Here is a 12,394-nt window from a genome sequence, read left to right as displayed (position 1 = left end):
GGAAATTAAATCTTAGCATCCTTATAATAAACCCACGCTGGTCGCTGACGGGATGGGGTAGGGTAGGGGACGTTTTTATGGTCGTCGTTGGGAGCTCAGCACTAATGGGGACATAGTAGTGAATGGGGATGATGTTCAGGGTTTCGCAAATATTTCATAAAAGAGATGCTATTTTTTGCACAACCTATTAAACATTTTTTACGTTAGCTATGAAAATGTTAGGCCCAGTTCCTTCAAGATCAGGTCCACGACTCCACAGCTTACAACAGGAGCGAACTAACATAACAATTAACCCGCGCCGTGTTGGTGGCATGAACTTTCCGTCGAGTGCTGGGGGGGGGGGGGGGCGTTTCACGCCCCTCCGTCTAACTCGACTCCTGGGCCACGTAGCGACACGCGGTATGCGGCAATCGAAAGAGCGTTAAAAATAAGGAGGAAAACACTTTGATCTTAAAAGGTCAGGGCAAAAGTCCGGTCACCAGGGTTCATCAAATGTCAAATTTTGTTGATTTCAACGATTTTGAACACCCGACGGCTAACTCGGGAACCAATAGAGCTACTGCGCCGTGGAAAAGCGCATTCGATAGCTCTTTTAACGCTCTTTCGCCAACATGTCCCCAAATTTGACCTCAGATCAACGCTTTAACCCCTAGATGGCACCGTTCTGAATGACCTCAAATTTGACCTCAGATCAACGGTGTTCTCACCGCTCTAGCACGTCTCTGTCAAAAGTAAAAAACTGCTGAAGACCTTTTATGTCCTAAAATGACCTCAGGGACACACAAGGGTCACAGGTGCAATTTTCCGATTCAGTGTGTCATGTTTGCCTATGGACCGATGTTTGAGAGGGTGTAGAACGACATTCGTCCAAAAGAGGTGCATTTCAATTTTCTCCCATTGACTTATACCTAATGGAGCAGTCGCAAAATTGTCTTGACCTTAGGTCACAGACACAAAAATCCGAGGTATCCATTTTATGCATACTGTTAGTCTGTTACCCAAAGCAATTACTGACAGTTTCAAAGTGATCGCTCAGTCGGTGTAGCTACAGCGAGCTTTCGAACTTTTTTTAGGCAAGGTCACTTGACGTTACCTGGTGACCTGACCTTGAATGACCGGTGTCTGAAATTTTCATAACATATGCGAAAAAGATGTCGGAACAGGTGTATATAAAACAGCGGCGCTGCGCGTCGCCGTTTTTGAGATATGCGCGAAAAACCTGAGGGGGGGGGGCGTAAAAACGCCCCCCCCCCCTCCCCAGCACGGCGCGGGTGGTCGACATAGCAACTCGGACTGAACAAATGCCTTGAACGTTTCAACGGTTGAATAGGGTGAGAGGATTGAGGAAGGCTTGTATCAGATTTTTCTTCTGTTTGTCGGTAGTTTAGGTTGAAGTCAATTTCGCGAGCTCTCCATAATCATTCAAGAGGGAAAATTCAGCTGCACATCGTTCGGGTCAAAGTAATAGGAACATTCTCAAATTTTGTAGTAAAGAGCCAGTAGGTAGTCTACGAATATATTCAAAAAACAATTAGAAAGAGAAAAAGCGGACCGGTTTCGTCTATCAAAGACTTCTTCAGCGCTTTTTCAAAAACGTATAAGAAGAAAACTAGCACAGTGACAATCGTTTGAAATCAAATTGGACTCAGTAAGAACTTCATTGTCCGAAAACCGTTGACAGTTGATAGCTCAATGACACTAGAGCCGTGCATAAGGAGGCGTGAAAACACTCTCCTCATCTCGATCTATTACGAGAGGACCATGTCATGGCGTGAGAAAGGTGTTCTCAAAATAAATGACACGGTATGAGTGAATACATAATCCGCGCCCCCTTGGGCTATTGGCGGACCCTACCACCTGATCGGGTGGTGCAGCCGTTTCGCCTTCCACCTGAGATCTCGGAAAGTTACCGATCGATTTTGAAAATTCAAAGAGCATTCGATAGCCCCACCAGGGAACTACCTTGTTACCAGGTTTCGTTGACCTAGGCGCAACCCATGACGTCACAAGTCAGGTCAAAGGTCGCATTTTTCACCGATTTAGTCGAAGGAATGCGTTACAGTCAGTTAACATTTAACACATCAAATAAAAGGCATGTTATCGAAAAACATCGATGGAGCGTTGGTTGTCTAATACATATGTTGCCTAAGGAGGTCACTGATGCCAGGTCAGGTCACAGAGGTCAGGTCACTAAGGGTCACAATATGAACCCAACTATGCTAGGGTCGTGTGATACATGTTTTATGTCTAATTTTACATTTAAAATTCAATGGTGTGGGCTAGACGGCCATTGGGGCCAGTTAAGATTACATTCTGGTGGAGGTCAGGTCAAGGTCAGGTCAAAGAAGGTTAAATGTCAAAGTTGATATTTTGCATAAAAGGGGTATCCATTCGATGCAGCTCATCACAGGAAATCCAATGGTGGTCTTTGGCTTGCTCTGTGTGTTCTGTGACGGCTAAAAATTGAATTTGAAAATTTTACGTATTAAATTTAGAGTAGTTTTTTTTTTGCCATAACTTTGCTAAAAATGGAGCTATCGAGTTTAAGTTTGGCATATCTAGAGCAGATAGTTCTATAAGATATAAAGATATATTCCAGTTTAAATTTTGAAAGTTGTTAGTATGTATTTTCGGGGTGTTATACTTCTATAGTTTTGATGGTCAAAATCAATTTTTGATTAGAAATAAGAGTTAGCAGTTTGGTAGCGCTGTTTATTTTACATCTTTTTGATCTTGAATATTTTTCGTCATCTTCAAAACTGTAAGCGTGACAGCTGTTACCGCTAAACCTTTTATTGGGTCGAAAATGACAGAACATGACATCACTCTGACGTCATTTGTGACTAACCTATCATTAGAGCTCTGGAAAAATTTGGTCACAAGGTGTCAAAATGATGCCCGGAGGGGTCTTGAAAGTTTGGTGGCGACATTTGCTATACTTTAGGAGATATCGACTGAAAAGGAGAGAGGGGGCCGCTTTGCGCAACCCTTCCCGTTGAGAGGCCCCCCCCCCCTCTCAACGGGGCTCGAGGCTTTCAGTTGCTGCTCTCACAGAACTCTTGGTTATATTACAACGTAGTGGAATTGCAAGTGGCAGTATAAGCTTCCTGCCAGCGCCGGACCAGAGTTTAAACATGCAGGCTGAATTTTAACATTTACCTAACTTTTGGAATTTGTAAACCGTTGAGCTTTTTAGAAGTTGAATGAACTGTTCAGCTCATTTTTTGGTCCATCACAGCGGGCTTATATGTCATTTGTCAACCAAAATCGAATTAAAAACTTTTTATTTGGTCTGGCTACCTCGCCAACTTCTTAATTAACTGAATCGTTTAGTAGCTTTTGATTGGGCACTGCCCACGTTGTCTGTCTAGCTTTTCGTGTCATAGGCACTGTCTATGACACGAGGAGAGGCTGCTGACATCGTTTGTCGCGGTTGGATAATACCAATCCACGTCCCAACTCCCAGTGGCTGCTCGATCGCTCTTTCCCTGGCTCACCTCCCCCGCCAGGCTAGACTTTGCCCGGCACAGCCGTCGCCTCAGTGCCTCGGGCGGTGACCCGTTCAAAGGGGCTCACAATTCGTATGGTGCCGTGGCTCTCAAACCAATACAGAACAGTGAAACGCACAGGCTCACTTTCCATATAAGGCGAACGGCTGATTCTGGCGCCGGGGCTTCATTCATACTAAGGCGCCCAATCAGCGCTGCATTTCAGTTAGTGTCGGGCGCAAAAGCTACAATGCTCCGCCCCTCCATCACGTGACCCTGCCCTCACGTGGCCTCAGTCACGTGGTGTTTCCACTTCTTGGCACATGGCGGCGCTAGTCTCGCAGGGGCGGTGGTAGCTTGCTCCCCCGCCGTCCGAGGGTGATGGGTAGCAACTGCTGGTGACTGTACCTTCGCACAGACACCGGCCGGCATCTCCGCGCAGATCGCATCATACAGTCAATCGGTATTAGGGTCCCCTAATAAAGTTTAGTGGCCCCTCTGGAGTGTGAAGACCAGCTGGGTCGGAGGTGGGTTGGGGAGCGGCAGTCCGTGGGGAGGGGCGAGGGCGGGGAGGGCGAGGGAGGAGACGAGAGGACAGACGTCAGTCAGTGAGAGGGGACGACGGTGACAACAGAGGCGGGCCGCGAGTGGCGCGTCTGGTGGCGTGATTGCGCGTGTGTGGTAGGATAGCGTGCGTGTGCTGGCATCACGCAGCCTCTATCGTGCACGGTACGGTGGTGAGAGCCAGAGCGGGACGCGGACCATGGACTCCGCGCAACACTACGGACCCGGCACCGTTGGAATGGCAGGTGGGTCCGGTCCGCCGGTATCTGCATCGTAACCACGTGCTGTGTGCAGTGTCGTTGGCTGTATGTATGTCCGGCGACTGACCTGGGAATGTTAGGTCAGTCCGGTACGAGGCCTGGCAGAGGCCGGTTCGGACAGAGGCCGGTTCGGTGAGGCCGGTGCGGACAGAGGCCGGTTCGTGAGGCCGGTGCAGACAGAGGCCGGTTCGTGAGGCCGGTGCGGACAGAGGCCGGTTCGTGAGGCCGGTGCGGACAGAGGCCGGTTCGTGAGGCCGGTGCGGACAGAGGCCGGTTCGTGAGGCCGGTGCGGACAGAGGCCGGTTCGTGAGGCCGGTGCGGACAGAGGCCGGTTCGTGAGGCCGGTGTGGACAGAGGCCGGTTCGTGAGGCCGGTGCGGACAGAGGCCGGTTCGGCGAGGCCGGTTCGGCGACTGACCTGGGAATGTTAGGTAAGTTTGGTACGAGGCCTGGCAGAGGCCGGTTCGGACAGAGGCCGGTTTGGTGAGGCCGGATCGGCGACTGACCTGGGAATGTTAGGTCAGTTCGGTACGAGGCCTGGCAGAGGCCGGTGCGGACAGAGGCCGGTTCGGTGAGGCCGGTGCGGGCAGAGGCCGGTTCGGTGAGGCCGGTGCAGACAGAGGCCGGTTCGGCGAGGCCGGTTTGGCGACTGACCTGGGAATGTTAGGTCAGTCCGGTGCGAGGCCTGGCAGAGGCGGGTGCGGACAGAGGCCGGTGCGGTGAGGCCGGTGCAGACAGAGGCCGGTTCGGCGAGGCGGTTCGGTGACTGACCTGGGAATGTTAGGTCAGTTCGGTACGAGCTGGCAGAGGCCGGTTCGGACTGCGGCCGGTTCGGTGAGGTCGGTGCGGACAGAGGCCGGTTCGGCGACTGACCTGGTAATGTTAGGTCAGTGCGGTACAGGCCGGGCAGAGGCCGGATCGGCGACGGACCTGGGAATGCGAGGTTCGCACGGCGGGCGACACGACGGGGTCTGAGTGACATGGCTTGGATATACGTTAGGTCAGTTCGGTGCGTGACCGGGCAGCGGCCGATTCAGTCCTGACCTGGGAACTTGGGTCGGGCCGGTGGGCGAACGGGTCATAGGTGACCGCGGGGGTGAGCGGATAATGCCCCGGCTTTACTTGGTAATGGATCGGTTTGAGGTTGGCCTGGTATAACGTATAGTGGTCTGCCCGGCGAGTGGGTTTGGCGGCATTCTCCCACGACACGGCCAGAGCGGCTCGGCGTCGGACGCTGGTTGCGGCGCCAACGGGCGTCGGTCGACGGGCGCGGCACGCCGCAGACGGCCTGTCACCGTCTGGGGATCCGCTGGTTTATGTCCACAGCTGGTTTATGAGCGCAGGTGTCCTTTTATGGCAAACCGTATCCAGCGCCGTCCGGGGCCGTCGCGAGGCGTGTTATATGACCGTGTTGGGGGACCGCCGCGCCGCGCCGGGCCGGCCGAGGCGGGGCGGCGGCTAGGCGGGGTCGCCGCCCTCGTTGGGCTCGGACGGTCGGCTGGGAGGAGGAGGGGGGTCCCGAGGGGGAGGGGAAGGCGAAACGAGTATGACAGTCCTGAGACAGTACAGGGACCGTCGTGATGGCGAGCGAGTGGCCCGGGTTCCCTGCCGTGGGTTATATGACCGTTGGGTGACCGCCGCGCCGGGCCGGTCGCGGCGCGGCGGCTCGGCGGGGTCGCCGCCCTCGTTGGGCTTGGACGGTCGGCCGGGAGGAGGATTCCCCCCCCCCCCCCGCCCCGGGGGGAAGGGGAAGGCGGGACGAGTATGACAGTCCTGAGACAATACACGGACCGTCGTGATGGCGAGCGAGTCGACCGGGTTCCCGGCCATGAGAGGCATCCGTGTAACAGTAACGTGCCCATATAGTGGCGGTAACGCGTGAGTTGTTCCGAAATAGTCTGTGACCGGGCTCCCGCCGGGCCTATGAGGCGGGTCAGCGTTGCTACATTGCGGTCTGTAGACGGTACGGCCTGATTGGCGTGCCGGCTTCCGATGACACGCTCACTTACTTCGTGGGGCATATGAGACGTGCGGGACTAGCAGTGGCCAGCGCGCGGCAGTATCTGGCAGCAGTGAGACGCCTTCATCTACAGTGGGGGCGGCCAATGGCGGTCGGGATACCCCCCTAACCCAGCGGCCGCGTTCCGGGGCTACGAGCACCGGGGCGGTGGGGCGGAGCCCCGCCGGCAGGCGCTCGACATATCCGCTCTTCGACGGCTGAAAACGCGTTTGGGGTCGTTATTTTCATCGGTCTTGGACCAGCGGTGCGTGTGGGTTGCATGCATGTTAGCGTTTACGGCGGCCTGCGGAGCAACGAATTCCTTTTTCACCGATCACGGACGGGGTCTACGATATGGCGATGGGTACTTCACACCCGTTGGCATCAAGAGTCCGGGTCGGCATTCAAACCAGCCGGCTGCGTGGACCGTCGACCTACGTTGAGCTCCCCACAACGGGCACGTCTACCTGTCCGGTGCGGGACATGGGCGTGTACCACCAGGCAGGGGCTGCGGCAGACGGGGCGCCGCTCTTTACCCTGGAATCGGGGGCAGTGCTCACGCGGCGCAGTTTGAACAATATTTTTCGCCTCGCGCTCGGACCCGGGTTCTCTTCTCACTCCCTAAGGAGTGGTCTGGCCCAGACTGGCGCGGCGGCGGGAGTGTCCGACTCGGTACTGGACTGACTGGCGTGCGCACTTACTTTGTGGGACATAATATGTATGAGACGGGCGGGACTAGCAGCGGCCAGTACCTGGCAGCAGCTGGCAGCAGTGAGATGCCTTCATCGCCTGTGGGCTCGGCCATTAGCGATCGGGCTGCCCCCCCCCCCTCCCAGCGGCCGCGTCGCGGGAACGCCGAGGCGGCGGGCCGGCGCATTGGGATCGTTGTTGTCATCGGCCCCGCGCTGGCCGCTGGGCGTCAACGGGCGGCGGTGACGGGCGGCGGTGCGGCGGTTGGCCCCTTTTATGGCAGGTCGGCCCTCGGCGTCGGTCGGGACACCCTCTGGGGCTCGTGTCCGTGCACCTCATGTCTGTTGGGGGTGTCACGTGACTGACTATTGGAGTGTCACATATATCTGTGGACTTCGGGCCGGCGCCCGCCGGCAGGCTCGGAGCGAGTGTCATATGCCTGTAGGGGGAGCGACGGAGCGTCCCAGGCGGCACCGCGGCCATAAACGCGGCGCGCCTTCGCTGGGCTCGGCCGGCGGGGGGTGGGGGTGGCGGTCCCTACCTGGAGAGGGGATGGGACAGCGGGACGAGTACGGCGCCTATTACGGCTGTTGAGACGGTAGGTACCCGCTCCGCTCCGATCTATCGCCCGGGGGTGGTGGTCTGGAACACGCCAGTAGTCTGGGACAAGGAGGTCGGGACGGCGACTGACCTGGGAAGTAGGTCAGTGCGGCGAGTGGCGTGACCTGGCGAGGTCCAGACGGCATTGGCCTGGACAGTGGACAGTTAGGTCGGTTCGGTGATGTGACCTTGCGAGGTCCGTACGACATGCCCTGGGCGCGGGGCATCCAGGCGCGCTCTCAGCGGCAGTCAGTGCGTCAGGCCCGTTCGGGGGCGATGTCACCTGTCGTCTGCATCCCTCACAGCCGGCGAGCTCAATAACAGAGGGCTGCGCGGCGCGCGGACGGCGCTCCCGGCAGGGGTCCTCCCGGGGTGCCGTGGCGCCCATCCGACGTCTGCCTGTCCCGGCCCGGGTCAGCCGACTGTATTACCGCCGACTGCCCCAGCTCGGGACACAAACTGACCTACACGGCCAGTCCACTCCGCCTGGGTCACTGAATGGACCGCACTGGGACCACTGACCGCCGACCGCTTCATTTACCGGCACAGGTACCGCCGACTTTACGGTGCCCTATTCCAGCTGAGGTACAGACAGCGGGCACGGTCCCCTACGGCGGGGAGGAGCCACTCCTGGCCGGGTGGTACTGCTCTTGACAATTCTCCAGTCCTCCTCCACCCCCTCCCCAGCGTCGGACACGGCTCGGGCAGCGGCTTCCCGCGGGCGGCGGCCGTCACTGCGCCGCCGCGCCGGACCAGTTGCGTCAGCTGCTCGAGTCTCCGGCAGTCCCCGCCACCGCTGCTGAGAGCTGCACTGCACTCCAGACGGGGGAGACAGGGGCGGAGTGTGGCCACCGCCGGCCGGCCATCTGACCTCTGGTCACCGGCGGGGCCATGGCTGGGTCACCGGTCGGCCTGATGACCCCGGCTGGGTCACCGGTCGGCCTCCTGACCCCGGCTGGGTCACCGGCGGGGTCATGACCTCAGCTGGGTCCCCGGTCGGCCTCCTGACCCCGGCTGGGTCACCGGCGGGGTCATGACCTCGGCGGGGTCAGCGGCCGCGCCACTCGGTCAGCCCCGGTCGGCTCAGTGCGCCCCGGCCGCGGCCAGTGACGACACGACGTACGACGATTGCAGCATGGCCAGCGGCGTAATTCGGACTCTGGCATTACGAACAGCACACCACCGCGGACAGTGGAGAGCGGTGACCCGACCCGCCGAACCTGTCCCTGCAGCGCGCCATCCCTCGGACTGCACTGTCCAGTTCCACCTGACTCATGACACCATATACCCAACAAGAAATACGAGTCAGCGCCGAAAAAATACCAGGCAGCGCTGGAAGAACGAGTGGCTTACGCCGTAAAACGTCCGTATCTAGTGAGGATCGGACCCACGTCGGGCGCGCGGCGGGCGGGGGGGGGGGGGGCTGGTCAGCCTCCGGCGGTCACCGCGTGCTCGGCCGAGGGAGAAAGTTGCCGTGCCGGCTGCAGCGAAGGTCAGTCTGGGCGACCACGGCCACAGCGCGGTCCATGGAGCCGGGCCCGCCCGGCCCAGAGACCCGTACCGGGCCAGCCCCACAGCAGCTACGGACTCGAACCGGGCCCAGCACAGCGGCTACAGGCCCGACCAGCGACCAGCGTCCAATACAGTGGCTGAAAGCTCGCAGTAACGACGGTCCCGTCGGGTCGATGGTGAATGGAGAGTTCTCCAGAATAGCTCGGACTCCGGCTCCTCCGAGCCGTTACGCCCACCCCGGCCATTCGACTGCAGAGGAGGAGGGGACATCCCTCTGCCGGCAGCGGCGGGCGCGCGTATATTCGGATGCAGTATGAGTAGAGCATGGGTCCCGAAAAATTCCTCAGAAACTAGAGAAATTCTCGCGGCCACCGGCATTTAGGCGATCTGCTCGTGCTTTTGTCACTGGAGCGCTTCTTTCACGGAGATTGCGCCGGCCGCCTGCAACGGACGAAAAATACACGGCTTTGCAATCCGGCTGATCGTGGGAAAATACAGCCGGAGGTCTCGGCTCTATGCAGGTATACCACCGGGAGAGATGTATTTATTGTATAGTATATACCACTGGCTCGATGTATAGCCTGCAAGTTGGCTTTGGTGCAAACATGTCAAACAGGGTATAGGGCGGATCGATGTAAGCAAATCAGACGTTCAATTGACAATTTCCGATTCTTATTCGATAATTACGACCAATTATATTTTATTTTGGGAAGTGTTATTGGGACCGGAGCAATAAAATCTCATTTTCCCCTGTCTCCTTACCTATCTCCCAAACCCCTTGCTCACGATCATCTTTGTCCTCTCTTTAGGTATCAGTCTCCTTCCCGTCCTCCCCGAGTCTCTGACAAGTAATATCCATATCTCTAAGTCTTTTCCTTCATCTGATCCTCCTTTCTCTCACCACCCTTCTCCCTCTCTCTCTCTCTCTCTCTCTCTCTCTCTCTCTCTCTCTCTCTCTCTCTCTCTCTCTCTCTCTCTCGTCCGTCTGTCCATCTCTTTGTCCATCTCTTTGTCCGTCTCTCCGTCCGTTCGCCCGCCCTTCCGTCTCTCAGTCCGTCCGTCCGTCCGTTCGTCTCTCCTCTCCATCCGTCCGTCCGTCCGTCCGCCCTTCCGTCTCTCAGTCCGTCCGTCCGTCATCAGTCTCTTCGTCCTTCCATCCGTCTCTCCGTCCGTCCGTCCATCTCTCCGGAGGTGCAACTTTTCCCAAATAGTTCTTGGAACGTCACACAGTATATCGAACCCACATATTACATAGAGGTGCAACTTTTTCAGGTCCCACGTTCACCACGTCCAACGTTCTAACAGGTCCCAATTTTCCTGCCTTTTGGGTCATTGACCTGACCTGGAAGGTCAACCGATGACCTAGGATCTTAAAATTGGGTATCATCGGCTTCCTCTCGTCACGGGCAACACGCTGGTTTTTTCCGCGAAGCTCTAGCTTGATCATGAGCGAAACGGCAAGGGGTTATACCTTATACGTTCGCGGCTGGAAAAAAACACCTATACGGGCGAGGGTCAAGTTGAAAGTATTAATTTGGTTCAAAACGATGATGTAGATAAGTTAGTTATTTAAATCTAAATATCCTATGACGAGAGCGATGGACATTTTTGGTATGCAGTGTTATCCATTGAAAACAGGTCAAAGCTATTGAGTTTTTAATTTAGTGGTCGCCGCTTACTAATCATGCGGCATACACGCCGCACATAACCGCCAATGCCGCAACGCAGCTTAAATTTCGAAGTAAGCATTTAGTCTCACCCGCATTCATATGGTACCCGTCGTGTGTGTCCGAGAATTTCTCTAGTTTCTGAGGAATTTTTCGGGACCCATGCTCTGCTCATACTGCATCCGAATATACGCGGCGGGCGCCGTGGGAAGCTGGCTGCCATATGCTGCCATATGGGACGCCGCCCCCGCCTGGTTCCGGTGGACGCTGGCCGTCGTCGGTGTCGGCGGCCGGCGGGCCATATTTAGCGGCCGGCCGCCGCCGACCGACCGACTCCAATAGGCCGCCGCCGACAGGCAGCCGGCCGAGCGACCCCGAATGGCCGGCTGTACTGCGGCCGAGCCGGAGCGGGCACCGCACCAGAGGGACAGCCTTAGATAACCGTCCCACGACCGGCGGAGACACCCCGGAGTCCGGACCTGACCCGGACTAAGCCCATGCCGTCTCCGCGGCCCAGTGCGGCCAGACAGCCGGGGGCGGAGAGGTCAGTTCCGTTCACCCCCGGGCGACGCGGGAGGTCAATTTCGTCGGCCCGCGGGCGGCGCGGGCGGGCGGTCAGTTTCGTCCACCCCCGGGCGGTCAGTTTCGTCCACCCCCGGGCGCCAGCCGGAACTGGCCGGCCGGCCGTGACGCGATGCGGCGCCGCTCAGCTTTCTTTCCGGACAGACGGAGAGAAACGCCGCGGCGCTCGACGGCCACACAGCCGGCCTGCGCGGCGCGGCGGCGAGAAAAGGAGCGGCCCCGGCCGGTGACGCCGCGGCGGACTGCCCGCGCAAATCGGCTGCGACCGACTGGGGGCTGGCGCGCTGCCCTGCCAGAGAGCCCTCAGACAGGTGGGGAGGGCGGTACTGGGCGTGTCCTGCCGGGACAACCTTGAAGCCCCCCCCCCCCCGCTGGCCAAGGTCGCCACGAGAGGTGCGCGTCAGCGGACGGGGGGGGGGGTAGAGGGGAGGGGTGTGGTTCACGGACGGAGCAGTGTCGCACATATAATTCAGAGGGCTCAACCGTAGCCTGGATCTCATGCCAGCGACAAATGCTCTGTGTTGTGCAAAAGGCGTCAGCGTTCATAAGAACACGAGGAGCATAAGGCAGATGCTTCCGGCTGGGGCCGCGGCAGCCGTGATCCGTTGGTGAAAGGCTCCCCTCCCTCCCCATCCCTGCGTGGACAGTCCGGGGGAAACCGACTGCGCGGGCAGCGGGCAAAAAAAAAACCGCCGCCGTGCCAAGAATACGCGCGCCCGCCGCCATGGAGGGCGCCAGCTACGGCTGGAGGGGATGGAGGGTCACACGACGGCCGTACACGTGCAGCCGTGCCGTGCACGTGGCGCAGACGGGGCGGCACGTCCGGTCGTAGCCGGCCGGGCGACCTCACTGCGCTGGCCGGGTGCCAGCCGCCGCTGGTTCCTCGCTGGCACCACGCCAGGTGCCCTCCGCCCCGTCCGGTACGGGGGGTTGAGAGGGCCACTCAGTACCCTGCTCTGCCCCCGGGTAACTCTGTGCATGGTAGAGGTACGAGCACCAGCTCAGAGCTGCGCTCGGACCACCGGAACGACGG

At 58.3% G+C, this 12,394-nt stretch overlaps 1 protein-coding gene across 4 annotated transcripts in view; it reads right to left on the bottom strand.

Annotated features, from left to right (window-relative positions):
- Window positions 1-12,394, bottom strand: part of LOC122385618 (terminal nucleotidyltransferase 5C-like) — a 69,017-nt gene that overhangs the window by 18,938 nt on the left and 37,685 nt on the right. The window lies entirely within an intron of this gene.

Source organism: Amphibalanus amphitrite, unplaced genomic scaffold (assembly GCF_019059575.1).
Source record: "Amphibalanus amphitrite isolate SeventyFive unplaced genomic scaffold, NRLGWU_Aamphi_draft 000225F_arrow, whole genome shotgun sequence".
NCBI lineage: Eukaryota > Metazoa > Arthropoda > Thecostraca > Balanomorpha > Balanidae > Amphibalanus > Amphibalanus amphitrite.
This window is presented reverse-complemented; position numbering and strand designations above follow the sequence as displayed.